Raw genomic sequence first — 6,778 nt, forward strand, 5'->3', positions numbered from 1 at the left:
ACGTGATTCACGGGATTCCTCCCCCACCAACCCCGGGGAGACTGCCGCAGACCCGAAAATAAAGGGCTGGTCCACTGCCCTCCGCAGATCGGGTGGGCAGCTGGAAGCACGGAAGGAAGCCTGTCCTCGCAGTCTCGGTGACCTGTTTGTTTACTACACTGTTTTCGCTTCCTTCGCCCCTGCTCTGGTCTAACAGACTGGGAACAGGGGTCACGAACAGGCAGCACTAAGGCCTGGAAAGCATTTTCCTGCAGGCTAAATTTGTACGCCTTAGACAGTGGCATGCTCTTCCTTTCCTTACCCGCCGACCTCTTCACGCGTTCGTATCACTGGCCCGGTTTTTGAAGGCACTTTGGCTGCTTACCCTTAGCTAGGATAAGTAGGTTCTGCTGAGTGAATCCCCCAGCCCTCTAAAATGAAGAGCTATCAGTGTGTTCTAAGCAGACAGCCGGAAAACTAATTTCCTGAAGCTGGTAAACTACAACTATCCCTCTGCTTCTTTGTGGGATGACTGGCAGCTGGGATACTGGCAGCTCAGCACCATTTATCTCAAAGGTTATAGAACTGAGATGGCTCGAGTCCACCCAAAGTCGTAAATCTTGCTAGAATTAACACAAAAAGCCTCAAGCAGAAAAATTCGAGAACTAGGAAATCTTAACTTACTCCCTCAATTTTCTGTGTTCCCATTTCTAGGTCTTAAGATGTGAAAATAATGAGATAATTGTAGCTGATTTTGCTGGATAGCCATCAGACCTGTAATTCTGGAGCTGACTGTTCCATACACATAGTCTTTAAAAATTTATGGAAGTGACAATTTGCTGAAATAAAAATTATCGAATGCCTATGTCAGACGCTGTGCTAGGTAGAGGGGAGGACAATGTCCCTATTTAAAAGAGATTTGTAGTCGCTTAAAATTACAGTGATAAATTCCATGATAGCATTATGCACAGAGTGCATTTTCTCCATCTGGGAGACAGGAAGATCAGAAATATCTAAACGGGGAATAGTTCAGTTTGAAGCACATGCATTTTGTGATGCTTCTGGACCACAGGTAGAACTATCTAGTAAACAATTACCTACATGGTTCAGAAGCCCAGTGGGAGGACTAGAGTATATAACCTAAGCATCAGTCACTCCAGTCTCTCCTGCACTTTTTAAAGGTCACCTCTCTTTAATATATATTGAATAAGAGTTTAATAGCGAATACCAATTCTTATGAAAATGTGAGCAGGTTGGACGAGAACCAAGAGAGTGGTGTCATGATAGCCTAGGAAGGAGCGGTCAGCCATGTGAAAATCCCAGTAAGGTCAAATAAAAATTAGCCCGACAATTTCCCATCGGATTTGATGTTTTGTGGTTATAGTTATAGTGTCAGATATATAATAACCAAGGTCCTTTTGGTAGCAGATAATGAAATCAAATTTGACTAGTGAGCAAGAGAGGGAATTTATTGTAGAGCTTTTGGTATATCCCACAGATCTAAGGATTGGTTTCAAAACCCAAACTTTGGGAAAAACTGGAACTAGGACAGATTGTAGATGTTCTCTCTAAAGCAGAGCCATCCAGTAGAAATTTCTATGATGATGAAAATGTTCTGTGTCTTCTCTAATATGGTGGCCATTAGCTACAAACGGTGTTGAGCACCTGAAATGTAGTTAGTGCAATTGAGACACTGACTATTTTAATGAAATTCAAATGTCCATATGTGGCTAGTGGTTCCTATATTGCACAGTGCAGCTTCAAAGCTTTGCCACTAACATGACTTATCTCCAATTATTCTCAGCTTCTATCTCAGTTTAAAATTGCAAATCTCTTGGAGAGAAAATGCAAATGGTGCAGTTTAGGTAAGAGATCCACTCCTGGATCAATCAGCTGTGGCTAGGATCACATAGTGCAGAAATGGCTGCTGAGGGCTTGTCTGTGTGTTTCTGAAACCGTTCTCCCTCCACAAGGGGAATCATTATAAGCTGAGGTCTGTGATAAGATGTAGTAGTGAATTATTTAGGGTAAGACTAAGCTTCTGTATCAAAAAGCCCCTAAAATAAATCCATGGCCTAAAGAACATAGACGTTTATTTCTCTCAGTGTAACTATTACAAAGTGAGTGATTCAGATTGGTGGAGTAGCTCTGCTACACACATTCAGAGATATAGGTTTCTTTGAGATATCTGTTCTGTTATTCTCCAGCATTTTGTTGCATAATCAAGATGGTCACAGTGGATTCCAGCCAAAGAAAAAGAAGAAAAGAGAGAGCGTGCCCGCAATCTAAAGACCCGAGCTCAGAAATAATACACAATATTTCTGCTTGTGTTGCATTGGAGAAAACTTAGTCATGTGGTCACACCTAACCTCAAGGGAAGCTAGAAAAGGTAGATTAGCAATGTACCAAGTAAGACTGAAAAAAAAAAAAATTTTAATAGTCAATTAGTCTTTATCACAAATGGTGAGAATACAAAAGTAATAATACATATTTCCTGCCTTCAAGGATATCACAGGTTTGGTGAGAGGAGACAGATGAGTATTAAACTAGCAACGAATATGGCTGTAAGAACTCAAAAGAATAACTTAAAACGATATTTCTCAAACTTTAATACATAATTACCTGGGAATCTTGTTAAAATGCAGATTCTGATTCAGCAGATCTGGGATCAGAGGGGCCTTGAGATCTGCTTTCCAAACGAGCTTTCCAGATGATGCCAATGCTGCTGGTCCTTGGACCATATTTTGAGTAGCAAGCAATTTCATATTCAGCAAATACCACAGAAAGAATGGCATTTGAACTACACCTTTAAATTATGGTGCAGTGATGAAGAGACCAGCTTTGGATATTAGACATCCTACCTCTGACTTACCTGCTAATTTAATTTGTTTCCCTTTAAGCCTAATAAAGATCTTAAGTAACAGAGAACCTCACAGAAACTGGATTTAACAATAAAAGTTGATTGACTCATTAACAGAAGAGTTCACTAGGTTTCTTGCAAGTTTTGATCAGGCGGTCTCTTGTTTCATATTTCTTTTCTTTTCACTCTGTCCTTTGTCTTCAGGCTGGCTTCTTTGGTGATAAAGTGAAAAGATGGCAATTTTACACCCATTTTACAAAAAACATGTAGTTTAAAGTGTTTTTCTATAATTGAACGTTCTTCACAAGGCTCCACTTCGGTGGGTAGCCGGGAGTCTTTATCTTGTCTATTCATGTTACTTCCATTTCTTTTTTGATAAAGTCTCTTTCAAATAAATGCTGTCTTGAAGATTTCCTTCCCATTCTACTTAATCTACAGAGTAGATTCATAATGATAGTGGTAGAAAGGGTTTAACAACAGTGGTGGAGAGAGTGATCATACTCCAACTTTGTTTTCCGTATGCTTACCCATCACTGCTTCAGGATGTCTGATCTTTCCTACTGGGTCTCCTGCATTGGTGTCTAATGAGGTACAGATAGTGAGCCTCTGATTTCCTCCTTAAAGATACTACAGTGCCCATGAAAGCTCAGACACATCCTTCATCTTTCCATTCTGTTGCCTCTACAGTGGGGTCCCCTTGCTCTCAACACCCTGCTTCTCCAAGCATGTGAGAATGTTATTTCCCTTAAACTTGACATAAGAGCTGAGAGCAGGTCAAGAATGATGACTCATCTCCTTTCCCTATCACATGTTATGTTTCATTTTGCTGGGATCACCCCAAATTGAGGGTGGAGGAACATCCTAAGGTACAGTCTTACCCAATAACTGGTGAAAGCTACTCTGCTTTCAACTTTCTCTTCAACCCAGTCCCCGTGAGATTTTACCTTGAAATAACACATATATATCTGATCCTTTGTTTTCACTAAGCCGGAGGAGCTTTTTTCTTCTTCTTCCTACCTAAAAATTCTCCTCTTACATATATTCCGAGTCCTCTCTGGATTGACCCTACTTTGTGGCTTATAGTAATACTCTATATTCAGACTTTAATGCTTTGAGTTTGATATATAACGAGAAATTTAGAGAGCCCCTTTCTCTGTGAATAAAGCTAAACTGTTTAGACAGTTGTCTCGCTAAATAATCAAATAATTTTGCTTGGAAACTTGAAGCTGAAAACAAAATCTTTGTTCTAGGTGGTATCTACTCTATTAAAGGTGAGTTTCTTTGATTTAACGAATGGGTAGGGTGGTGGCTTTGTAATGTGTCAACTTGGCTAGGCTGAATTACATTTTCCAGAATTCCCTTCCCTGTACGTTTCTAGCTAGATTCTATTACAAGAGAGATTCTTACGGGAGTTTTGAAGGGCAGGAGTGAAGCAGCAGCCATCTCATGGCTCACAAATGTGGTTACTTACCTGCTGGCTCCTCTGGTCGTAAGGCAGAGGCAGCGCTTGCTGCTGCTCTAACTTCCCTTGGATCCTCTTTAGAGTCTCCGACCCAGGGCCCAGCTTCTTCAGGACACCAATACCACCAAGGTTAGAAGCAACAAGAACTGACGTGGGTTTTGGATAATTCTCATGAGCTTTAGCTCGTGCTTACAGGTCCCCGCCTGTCTTTACTCTCTTCCATTTTGCAGCTGTCTTCCTTTGCTGCCTGACTGCTTTGCGAACTTTGAGCTCCAGCATCCGACGCAAAGACCACAGCCTTACATTTACTGCTTAAAGCGCTCATGATTGCATAAGGTCAAATCCCTGTAAATGCACACACATGTGCTCACACACACACATTCTAGTGCTTGTTTCTTTTTGATTGAACCCTTATTGATATAGTGTGCAAGGCAACAAGATATAGTGTGCAGGCCACTGTTTGGTACTTAACTGTACACTGAAACATGCATCCTTTTCATTTCAAGTCCTCAATTCTCTTCTCGCTTAAATGGCAATTGAAGTTGTCATGTCTACTTTCAAAAAAAAAAAAAAACATTGAAAGGAAAAAGACATCCCATGAAGAGGAAAAAAGTAGGTCAAATACAAAGACCAGGCCCCAACACCTTGGCTATCAGGAGAGGGCATAGGAAAGAATATTTGTGCTTTTAGGTAAGGTTCTGTATTTTGATCAGGATGGCATTTAAACAGATGTATTCACTTTGAGAAAACATATCCTGTTATTCGTATACTTTTCTGTATGTTATTTCAGTTAGAAGTCTGTTTTTTTAAAAAAGATCATATATTGAAAGCTCCTATTTAAATAAAAATAAAATTCTGCTAAAATGAAAAGAATCTTCTATTGGCTCCCAAACAAATTCACCTTTAACGAATGAGTGAGATTTTGAAAGAGAAGTGGGGGAAGATTAGGAGTTCAGTTACATCATGTGAAATAAACATAGGACATATACAGCAAATGTAAAGTGAGCTCCTTGTGGCAGATTCTAAGTACAAGGCATCTTTTGGGTGCCGGCTTAGAGACTCTCTCTTTGAGAACTGCTGTTCTGCGCATTCGGAAGAGGACCTTAGCAGCCATATTAATGGCATATATAACCCTGTCCTCCTATGTCATCCCACCCCAGCTAACTAATGGGCCCAATGGGACTTAAAAAGTCAGTGGCATATTGGTATTTAAAAACCTGCTATAGGCTGGAGAGAACCTCCCGTTTATAGTATTTGTCAATTTCTATAGAGTAAAATTTTCCACCATGACTGATCTCAAGTTAAAACCTGACAGTATCTGGCTCACAAATTTACTGAAAATTTAACAGCATTTGCAACCCAGTATCAGGGGCTACAGCACACCACTGATTTGACTTAAGGCTGGAAAGCCACAATGAAAGGGAGAGCATCTCTTTTAATAAGAGTTATCAGAAGAGTGAAGTTTCTTTCCAGTGAGTTCTTCGCCCCATCACATCTCATTAACCTAGACTGAATAACTCGCCCTGAATATAAATGTCTCAGTGTTCATGAAACACAAACTCTATGTGAAGGTGGCCAGGTTGTCCTGATGGCTTTTCCATGTGAGAACCTACTTTCATTTACACAGGGAAAAGGAAGGTAGTCTAACGAAATTTGGTTCCTTTTAGGAAGATGAAAGAGAAAATGAGTGGATAGATTTGAAAATTCATTATACCAAGTACCCTTTCAATTAGATACCCCAAATCAAGTTGCTATCAGGAAGCTGAAGAACAGGTCATGAATAGACAAAAAATATCCATTATACCAAGTATTGTATTTCATCCATTCTAAGATGCATTTTAACATCTCAAACTGAGGTAAGTTTTACAACAGTTGTCAGCCAGGTGGCAGTAGTGCCTGTGCGTGTTTGTGCATCAAAACTTGCAGAAAGGCCGTCAGCAACTTAGAAAATTCCCGAGTCATTAGTGGAACACTCTTAAGAAATGCCTCATTTCTGATGGTGATGTTATTTTTCAGGGTCTGTGAAGAGTTTCGTATTTTACCCTACTCGTAAGCTATCAAGCCCTCCTGTTACTGTTTCAGGGAAGCTGGCAGAAAACATGAGACTCCAGGGGTTAGAGGGAAAGGACTATTTCTAAGGCAGAAGCAGTAGGCAAATTGTAAGTCTGATGCCCATGAGGTTCCTCATACCACGCAGTTCCACAGGGCCAATGCAGACGTTTGCATAGGTGAAGTGGGTTGTGTTACAGGAGAGGGACAGTGATCTGGGAGATTTTCTTTTCGTAGTGAGTGGCCAGCTCATTGTTTGGGACATTACTTCAGCAAACACAGCCCTCAGAAATGGCCTGGGTAGAGTGGTCAGGGCTTTGCATTGTTAGCATGCCTTGCGAGGGTGTGGAACAGGCAGGGTCATGGCGGATTGCCTGTGTTGGAAAACAGACATCACTTTCTGAGTTCAAAAATAATTCAGAAGAGTT

The sequence above is a fragment of the Pteropus alecto genome, unplaced genomic scaffold, assembly GCF_000325575.1.
Source record: "Pteropus alecto unplaced genomic scaffold, ASM32557v1 scaffold338, whole genome shotgun sequence".
Lineage (NCBI taxonomy): Eukaryota > Metazoa > Chordata > Mammalia > Chiroptera > Pteropodidae > Pteropus > Pteropus alecto.